The sequence below is a fragment of the Heterocephalus glaber genome, unplaced genomic scaffold (assembly GCF_053883595.1).
Source record: "Heterocephalus glaber isolate CG9 unplaced genomic scaffold, H.glaber_assembly_v1.0 deba00001442, whole genome shotgun sequence".
Classification (NCBI taxonomy): domain Eukaryota; kingdom Metazoa; phylum Chordata; class Mammalia; order Rodentia; family Bathyergidae; genus Heterocephalus; species Heterocephalus glaber.
This window is the reverse complement of record NW_028258296.1, coordinates 12,030,478-12,041,684: the sequence shown is the minus strand read 5'-3', so window position 1 is coordinate 12,041,684 and position 11,207 is coordinate 12,030,478.

Here is an 11,207-nt window from a genome sequence, read left to right as displayed (position 1 = left end):
AATTCCTTATCAGCTTAACTCCTCCCACCTACTGTTGTAGGATTGCTCTCCTTTCCACCCTCATCAGCATAAGATCCCAATAGACATAGGATTTCTGCCACCCCTCTAAATCACGCAATTCTCCCTCCAATTATTGTGTGTACCCAATAAATGATGGCTAGCTCAGAGGGTCTTTGTCTTTGCCCACTCTGAAACACTGACCTCTCAGCCCTCCATATACTTTGAAATTACACAAGTCTTTATTGTCCTTTTTTCTTTAGCCCTCAGCGTTCCCCTTTCTAGATGGTCAGAGCATCGATCGCCTTCTGATAGTCAATGATCTTCAGATTTTCTTGCTTATGTGTCTCCCAAAATAAATATGAAACATTAGACACCCCTCCACATATCTTAGGCTATCTAAACCATTTCAATATTAGTTTAAACAGTTGCCAGGACATAATTTCCGGCATTTATAAGTAGCAAGTGTTTCATTGAATTTTAAAATAAATACAATGAAATCTAAATACCGAAGTGTTTTGATACCCACTGTCACCTCCTTGGATGATGTCCTAATGTGCTCTTGGATGACTGAGCATTTCACACAGTACTTTGCCCCTGTGAAGTTTTTCCATTCCTCTTCCTTCACATAATTTGACCCTAATATAATATAATGTTTTGTTTGGAAAAATTTTCACCCTATAACATTTCTCTGCTATAAATATATTTTGAAACTTATTTTTGAAACAAAAATTATTTCTTTTGTAAAGATGAAGGTCTAAGAAAATCATTTTCTTAACAATTAAGAGTCATGCATAATTGATTAAAGAAATGTAACTATGTTTCAAATTTTGAAATGTAATTATTGGACAAAGCAAGCAAAATGCTGTTAAGAAAGCACCTCTTAATGCAATAGTTTTTTTTTCTTGGCTCAGATATGCTTAGATGAATATTTTTAAGTGCTGAAATAAAAACAGGATTCAATGTCACTTTGATCCTAATTATCTTTTAATGCATATAAGTGCTAAGAAAGAATTCAATGGAAATAAATGGAGTTTGTTTCTAATAGTTATTAGATTCTGATCTTCTAATTAGATGCCAAAACTCACACAGTGATCTATCAACAATTATTTTTTCATGATAGTTCATCTGACATTTCAAAAGATCCTCTTCAATTTTGTTGACACCAAGTAATTGAAAAGTCTCACTTACAAAAGTGTACATTACCAAGTCACTAAAATGACTCTCTTTAGTTTTGGGGAACCATTGGAAACCATAAAAACTTTACAGAGACTTATAAAATGATTATTAGTTATTAATTAAACTCATTATACTCTTTCTCTTAGAGGCATTGAATGAGTCAGCTTTCTTATTGCTCAGACACAATACCTGACACCTACAATTTAAAGGAGGAAGTGGTTTATTTGTCTTATGGTTTCAGAAGATTCAGTCCATGGTCAACTGGCTCTAAGGCAGAAACATCATGGTAAAGGGGAACAGTAGAGCAAGGTTGCTTAAATCATAGGCTAGGGGCCAGAGCAGGGGAACGGTGCCAGACAGGCAGGAATGAGGGACTTTATATAGACCTCAAGTCATGCCTTTATTTCCCACCAAGATATACCCAGAAGAGTGCTTACTAATCCTGTGAGTGGTTCCCAAGCCATCAAGTTGACAATCCATCTTATGTCATAGGCATCTTACTTGTACTTCTTTAAAATCAGGTGAAACTGGAATTTGTATACTTTAAAATTTTTTCCCATTGTCTATAAACAATGATATTTATCATATTGCCAAAATTTGCATTTATTAGAACATTAAAATAAGTTCAAATGAGCATACAAAATAGACAATATTGACAACAGATAGATAGATAATTTCATAGTTGGAGATTACTAAGTATATAATTACAAATACGGCAGAATTTAGCATGTCAATATTGATAGGATGTCATTATCAGCAGGGAAGACATTGATCTTATTTAAATAAAGTTAGTTTTCCAAAGTGCTGTTCACTGCGTGCTAAATTGCACTGAGGAAAAATTTTCTTCTGTACTTAGAAATTAACATCAGTAAGTTACAAGGATAGGGCTTAAAAGTGGATATGTGTATATTAATCATTGATGTTAAGTGTATTCTTTACAAGAGAACCCACACATATTCTGGTTAATTTAATCTACATCATATAAGGAGATGACTGAACTAAAATGAATTAGTAGAAAAGAATTTGAAAATGATAGTAAGCAGAAGTCTGATTCCCAAGTCAAAACAAGAAAAATATGGACTTAAAATATCACATTTTTCATCAATAAGAGGTGAAGAAATTATTTCACCAACAAGTCTAAACAAACGTTTAAGAAAAAGACTAGCCTTTGTATACATTTCACTACACAAAGATATAATGTTAATTTTTTGAAAGCCAACACATGTTTTTATTTCCCTTTCTTTGAAATCATGCAAAATATACAACTAAAAGTATTCACTTGCTCTTTTATCATTATTGGAAAGTGTGAATATGCCAAAACAATGTTGAGTAATTAATATTTCCAAGCATCCTTGTTATATAACTTAAATATCCTAAGATAAATTGGTATGGTGTGTGTAGAGCAGAGTCTAACCAAGAAAACAAAACATGAAATGTATGGCAAGGCATTGATTTTGCAGATGGTGGGGGGCTGAATGGGCGAAAGGGATCACCAAGGTAACCTCAGTGTACAGCTGGAGAGCAGCTGCTATTCCAGGCAGAGGTTGGAATTATCACAGCTGAGGCATTCAGAGAGTCCCATGGAGCTGTGGCTCAGACTCTGCAAAGCAGCACAACCCAGCTGCTGCTAGTACTTCTGAGCACATGCCAACAGGCTGGCTCTGGAAGTTCTGAAAGAAGCTGGAGTCCAGAACCAGCCACTACTGTCAGACCAAGGAAGCCATTGCTGGGATGATATTGAAAAGAACAGCAACAACAAAACAAACAAAACAAGCTGAAAGTGTCCTCCTCACCCCCTCCTTCCGGCTACCTTTTCCCTTCTAGCATCCCTATTGCAGAAGGAAGTCAGCTGGCAAAGGAGAAATGTGTTAGGGCCCTAGCCCAGCCCACAGAGTAGTGTAGTGAGGGAGAAATTTGCAGCTGAAAGGCAATAACTGGAAAAGTGGCTCTGCCTCTGTGCAGAGCAGGTAGGCATCCATATTTCATTGTTTTCCCCCTCTGGCATCCCAATTCCCGGTAGAGAATCCAGCACATAGTAGGCACCTAAGAAGTATTCATTAAATCGATAAATGAATGAATGGAATTCAATCATAGTTCTGATTGCAAAGGTCATGATTAAAACTTCTTTACTACAACACTCAGCGGCTTTGAGAGGGAATGAAGCCATAGAGCATCTCTTCCTATTTTACAGATTTGCCAGCAAGCAGCCCTACCAGCCCGTCTTTATGAAGGTTTCCAGTGCTACTAGACTAAATGAGAAAGGCCTGCTACAACATGGGCATGACTAAGGACTTCAGGTCTGCCTCTGTTTGCATCAGAGAGTGGAATTTTATCTGATGACTGTGTCATCATAAAATCTTTGCACACAGCCACAGCCCAAGTTTTATTTTGTGCTGAATTAAAACTACAAATAAAATGAAGAGGTAACTGTTAGAAAAATCTCAGGAATGTTTCAGACACGCTTAGAGAACAATACATGTCTGTTATTCTGCTAAAACCTGTAAGAACTTCAATGACATCAGGGGCAAGTAAGTTGTGAATGAGTCACAGGGATTCACTTTGTTCCTGAGAACCTGGCGTTTTCTTGCCTCTCCCAGTCCTGAGCTCTGCACCACTGCACAGGAGATTCAAACCCTGAGACACTGGGACAATTCACATTTGCATTGTTTAAAAGATAGAAAACCAGGAAAGTTGCCAGATTAAAAATAAACTAATTCCATACAACCCAGTGGCAGTCTTATGGGGTGCACATGTTCTAGCTCTAAGCAGGTAGGCATTTTGATTTTTGCTACCAGCCTTGATGAGCTTCATTCAATAACCTTTCTCAATGAATGTATGCCAAACGCTGTACCAAGTTTCATGGCAGCAAGAGGAGTCAAGAGGTCACTGAAACTTCAGACACCCCTCCCCGAAAAAAAACCCTTTATTTTCCCAGCACAGAAATTTCAAGCTGCATTACTTTCAGCAGCAGTTAAGCTTGTGTTCTTTAATGTTGAGTACAATTCAGCAGCACCTCTTTGGAAACCTGTGCCTGGTCCATTAAAACCTGTTCTGTTTCTCTTACACCATCTTGAAGTTCAAGGCCATGAAATGATGTTGTAGATTCCTGTGGCTCCTTTCACCAAAAGTTGAACATCGATGTAGTTTTGGTTTTGAATGTCATTGACTGATTTATTATATTTTCTGGAAGAAAAAGCTGATATTTGCCCTAAGCTTTGGAGTGATGTTTTTCTCTCTTTCCTCACTTCTGAGATTGTCCGATTATACTCTCTAGATTTCTGATCCAGGCCAATGAGACACTAGGTTATTTCACATTTTGGTCGTATGTACAGTGGATTTTATGATGGTTATGGTATTAAAGTCGGAGTTTCACTTCAAGAAATGAAGTGTTGACATTTGAGCTGGAAAAGCTTAGGCAGGGGATATTTTTGCACCCTGTGGAGGAATGAATGTTACACCAACATATGGCTTTGGACATGAACGTCTCCTCCTTGGAGTTCCATCTGTGGGGAAGCCTTGGGCCTGCCATTTGAAACTGTGCTGCCTAAGCAAAGCTGAGTTTTAAATCAGAATAGGTAATGAATATCAGTCACTGAGCCTTCCAAAGGTGATTTTTTATTATTCTCTATATCTCACAATACATACCCTTTCTTTTCTCACTTTTTTCTTCTCATTGGTCAGTGACTCTCATTTTCTGCTTTTTCCTAACTTTCTTGCTTGCTTGGTTCTCCTCTGCCTGAATCTTTGCTGTTCCATGTTTAACCTTATTAAAGTTATCTGGATCGAAAAGGTAATGAGCTTCTAATGTAAAGCGATCTTTAAACAGTAGTCTGGTTTTCTATAGATTTCCAAAGTTGGTAATTATACGTGATAAAGGAATTCTGCAATTTTATCATTCTAGTGTACAGGATTGATGATTACACACCTCTTTTAAATAGAATTATCTTTCTTTAGATCACGATTTTCAAAGTGTGGCCTAAGGAACCCTTTAGGTCATCAAGTTCATTTCACAAAATCTGTAAAATTAGAAATTGTTTCTTCCGGGTACTGGTAATCCAACTCAGGACCTTGTGCTTGCCAGGCAGGCTTGATGCTGCTGAGCTACATCCCTGGCCTGAAATCAGAATTTTCAAAGCATTAATAGTAAATAGGTAAAGATTTTTTTCACCTTCATACTCTTACCTATATAAAATTGTTATTTCTGTTAATAGGTAATGGGTTTGTTTATTTTTGCTACCTTTTAATGAATCAATAAAAATATTTATCTATATATCTAATCCTTATAAACAAAAGCTCCTGTGGGTCCTCAATTTTTAAGAGTGTAGAGTCTAAAGGTTTGAGAACCACTGTGTTAGATTATAGCTTGGGCAGCCAAGTATTAGTCTCTGTTTTAGAGTAACTTCCACGAAGTGTACCTTTTACAACAGGAGATTTTAATAGGTCAAAATAGGTCCTGGGAGTTTGAACTCCAAACTACATTCAAAATCTAACCACAGCTCACTCGCCTCATTGCCTACACTCTAGTCTACTTCTGTTGGAGCCATTTTCTCCAAATTCATTCATTGCATATACTTGTACTCCACTACAATGCCTTCTGGGTACTGCAACCAGGATGACCTTTTACCAAGGAAAATCTTATCAGGTCTCTTCCTTGTTAGAACCTTTAACTGGCTTCTCATATCAAAAATAATTCCGTGCATGGGCTGTAAGATCTTACACGAAGTAGCTGAGGATCCAGATCTCAACTTCCTCTCCAGTCATTCCTGTTGGACACATTGGCCTCTTGCTCCTCTGTTCTTGTCATCCCCTCTGCCTGGAGCTCTTCTTTAGATTTCCACATGGCTTTAATACATCTGGTCATCTCTTCTAAATTCTCCTCAATAGTATCCCAGCTTTTACCTTGTATTCTATCCCCACGTAGTCTTCTTTATTTCCTCGTTAGGACTTATTGCCTGGCACTGTATTATGTGGCCTTTGTATGTTGTCAGTACCCCTCTACCCTGGAGCAAAACTTCCTCCTACTCATTGCAGTTGATCCAGTGCCTAGAACAGTGTTTGCTAAGGAGCAGATGGTCAATACGTACTTATTAAGTGAGGTCTTAATGCCTCCGTATCCTGGTAAACATATATCAACTCAACATGTACTATGCATTTCACGCTATACCAGTAATAGGATACAGAATATAGCACAATCCAAAGTCTGTATTGTAAACTAGAATAAAATTGAGCTTCAAAGAGAGGTACCGTTAAAGCATACAAGGAAGAAAAAAAAAGGATTAACTGAGAGTGGCTACTGCTGAGAGGTTCATGGAACACTTTGTTCCAGTTTCCTAGCTGCAAACTGTGGGGATTTTGTCTTAAAGATTAGGCTCCTTAGTTCATTTCTGCTACCATGAATTAATTCTCTCAATAGGTGACAGAAGCAAAGTAAAGGCAGACAATTTTTACTGAGGAAAGAAAGGGGAAGAGGAAGAGGAAATGGAGAAGGAGGAGGAAGAGTAGGAAGAGGAGGAGGGGAAGGAGCAAGAGAAGGAGGAGGCAGAGGAGGAGGGGGGAGGAGGAGGAGGAGGAGGAGGAGGAGGAGGAGGAGGAGGAGGAGGAGGAGGAGGAGGAGGAGGAGGAGAAGAAGAAGAAGAAGAAGAAGAAGAAGAAGAAGAAGAAGAAGAAGAAGAAGAAGAAGAAGAGGAAAAGGAGAAGATAAGGAGGAGAGAGGAAGAGGAGGAAGAGAAAGAGGTCTGTCCCCCAAAACAAACCATGGGTCCATATGTGAGAATGCTTTCAGTCTCAAGATTCATCACTCAGATGAAGCTCAGAGTAAAAAGAAGGAAATTCACCAACCCATGCAATGAGAAGTTCAGGAATTAAGCAGCTTCAGCACTGGTTTAGGTAGGGACTCCATCAATGTCATCAAAGACTCAGGTTCCTTTTTCACCTCTCAGCAGAGGTGGCTTCCTCATACGGCTGGTTTCCCTCCTGGTAGCAATCAGTATCCACATTTGTTCATATCCAGCAAGTGAAGGTGATTTCCAGAAGTTGTCTCAAAAGTAATAATACTTTTTTCCAAGAGCCTCTAGTAAATACTTTATTGAGTCCCAAATTGACTTTGGGCCTCTGTCCTGAACACTTAACTGTGAGAAAAAGGATGAGCTCCCCTGACTAGTGGGAAAACTCTCCACACTTGATGCCTGAAGTACAATGGGGAGTGACACTGGGGTGACAACCATGTCCTCTGCTGGAGTCTGTTGTCTTTCACCAGCTCAGGGCGGTACTGCAACTTCTTTTGTAGTCCTGGCTATGTAACTGTAATTCCAGCTCCGTGGAGCAAAACTTTTCACTGATGAGCACTCCCACGGCAGATCTGCAAACCCCCAGCTTCTTTAATCATTTTCTTTGTAACAGTTTGTCTGGAACACCATCTCGCTCCGCCTGGCCTCCTTCATTTGGAGATAACTGAGTGAGAAGATATTCTCCTGGTTTTGGAGAGGAACAGTCACCCCCGGCTCTGTGAAAGAAGGCATTAGTTAAAGCACTGGAATTTACCAGCTCCTGGAGAGACCCTGACAGTTGGAGCTCTGAGTCCTCACCTTCTCAGACCGTGAGGCATCTGGAGCAGTCATGATGCAACTCCAAGGGGCAGGTGACCTTTGTCACATGAACACTGAAACTGTGGTCACACTCATCTGTCCCAGGCATGACTTTAAAATGGTCATTTGCAATTCGTGTTACACTACTTGTGCAGATGTGGGGGTCAGAGGATATTTGCCACGTGGATCTATTTGGTTCATTCACGTAATTGAAAGCCTCTGAGGATGCTATCTTCTGAAAGGTGTGAGGGGTCCAGAAGCCTCCCAAGGGGATTCTCTGATGAGCTGAGCCCTCCTTTGGAAGGTTCCCATTCCAAGCACACATGATTCTTCAATAAGAAACAAACCCACCAAGATTCCCTATGGGCTTCCACACTACGAAGACTCCCTCCATGTCTTCTGGGAAGTTCCACTTCAGCCTTTGGCTGCTCTGTCCATTTTGGGATGTGCGATGATTCTTTCTAATCAAAGATACTCACCCTTACATGGACAGGGAATTTTAGAAATGCTACTTGTTTCTCTTACTCTTCTTTTTCTAATACTAGAGACAACTAGTATTCAATAAAATCTCACTCAGCTTGCACATTACCAGCTTTCTCTTTTACTCAGACAAAAAGAAAATGTTTACTTATATTCCTGATGATGGTTTTATTATAAAAATGTAACTGTAGGCATTTGATTCTCTCAGATCTTAACAATACATACTTCAGAGGATTTCATTTTGGATGTTCTTTGTTCCAAATATTTGTTTAAGACACTGAAAACACGTCATGTGACTGAATATCAGGTCCTGATATTAAACATCAACTGAATCAGCAATGTAAACAAATGCCTCTAGAATCTCATGTATAGGAATTTAAAAGTTACAGGATCTGGGTAAACCACAAGGCCACCCCAGGCAGGTCACAATGATGGTCTTGAACTACACAAAGCTACAAATCAGAAGAGTTCTGAACCATTTGTCACTCAGAACTCCACTAGTAAAATTTAAGGATTATGCTCTCGAGCAGTTTACACACTGCTTTTGGGCACAGTGTCTACAGGCTGCTGTGATGTCAAACTCCATCACTCTGTAGCTATAGGATCAGGAAAATTACTTAACCTCTCTATACTTCAGTTTCCTCAACTGTAAAATAAGATTGCTACTACTACTACTACTCTCAAAGGACTAATTTATACATGTAAAGTGCGTAGGAATAATGACCTTCTTTTAAAATCAGTGTAACCTTCATCTTCAGTAATTCATAAATACATAAAACATTTAACTATATATAAAGCTAATAAAATTAAACAAATTTTATAACATTATATATAATAAAAATATCCATAATAAGAAGTGCATATAGTGAAAGAAATAAAACTATGATATTCTCTAAAATCCTTTGACAAATGAAGGTATGGTTTAATTCTACAAAATAGATAATGAAGAAATATACACAATAATTATAAAAGTATCTCAAAGTAGAAAATACATAAAACTGCATGAAAAGTCTGATCTAGAGCTTAATGTGACAAGGCTATGAATTTATAAATAATATAGGAGAAAGAGGAGATTTTGTTTTTGGTTTTTTTGGCACCAGGGATCGAACTGGGTTCTTGCGCTTGTGCAGCAGGCAGCAAAGCCACTGAGCTAAATCCCCTGCCCTAAGAGGAGAATTTTAAAGACACAGATATATCCCCTTGGAGGAATGTATTATAGGTACTCAATAAACATTATTCATTGGTAATAATTATGATAGTGATAGCTTTCTTATAACAAAACAATAAAATTTCATTAATAACAACTAACATTCGATTAGGTCATTACAAAGCACTTCCCATATATTTTTTGATAGAACTTCACAGCACTCTTCCAAAAATAGTATGCTTGTCTTTTTCTTAGATGGAAAAATTAAACTCAGAGTGGCTGAATTACTAGTAGTAGAGATGACTTCCAAATTCAAGCCCATCTCCATCCACCACACCCTAGAGAAGGCAGAAGGGATCTTTTTACAATGATTCGGTGACTGGTGATGTCCATGTGGTTATCAGCGGTAAATGGAGTTTCCCCTTCAAAGACGCTTACCCATCTTTGGTGGGTACTGATCATTTCTTTTTCTTGTGTTCCTCTTTTTGCTCTTGTCTCTGTGTTTCTTCAAAATTACCAGTGCAGCTGTCTCAATATCAGATCAAAGAAATACTCAGAGGAAATAAACTTATATGGACTAAGTCAGTTTTTCTTTTAGCTCTTTCTGGTCAGTGATAAATAACCTCATATTGTAAGAGACTGTGATTACTATCTCATGATGCCTTTGGAACAGTCCTAATCAAAATCAGAAGCATGACTCAGGACTTTCATTTAATATGCATTCACTCATTTTCAGGTATAGAGTTTTCCCTGGGTGCCACGCCCTGCCCCAGCTCTGGGAATACAAAGATGAAAAAGGCACACTCCTTATGCTCAAGTGTTTCACAATCTAATAGAATGACAGAGGTGAATATATATATATAATATTATAATTATATATAATACCATATATTATAATTATTGTATATTTTATATACCATATATTGTATGTATTATGCTCTCCTAATATTTTCTCAGCAATGGAAAGATCTAGTTAAAAGACCACAAATGATAAAGCTTTCTCATACTTACTGACAAATTTTAAATATTTAGTAAATTGCATACTAGAGAGGAAAACTTCATTTCCCATCAATTTAGAATACTTAAAGAAATTGAAATGCTTCAAGAATCTCCTGGAAACAAGTTGATTCCCTGACAATAACTATTACTTTACATGTTTCTTGACTGAAAGGTGAATTTTATCTAGGCAAAATAATGCAGAGGGAAGCTGGAAATAAAATGACAAGAAAGTTAAGATATTAAATCTCCAAAGACCAACATCATGACAGCTATTTCCAGGCCCTCTTATCCCTCTAAGATATGGCCAAAAATACCACTTGGAATTCTGTCAGGAATTCTCTGATAGTGTGGCCTTTTGCAATAACAAGCCAAATGTTTTGTTGATTTACAACTAAGTTCCATCAGCACTGACAACCTCTGAGATAAGAAAGCAAATGAATGAAAGCACCCTGAGGAGGAAAATGCATATTTTCACTGTCTTATGCATATGCAATTACTTTGTTATTAAGAAAGCAAGAGCTCACTAAAATTGGACAGAGACAAAATGTTTGCCTTTCCAAGAATAGGAAGAGCAAACTTTGGAGGAAGAACTAAAAGTCCAAAATGTAACAAGAAAATTAATCCAGAAAGTATTCAGCAAGATTAATAACCACTGGGTTTTTATAACAACCAAAGGGCTGGCTTTTGTAAATTTTGTTGAAAGACAGTATCATTGATGAGAGAGAAAGGAGAGAGGGGGAGAGAGAGAATGAATTTCTCTAGAGTGCCAAGTTCTCAATTTTCAACAACTACAGAGGGGTTAATTATGCTTATGACTGGCC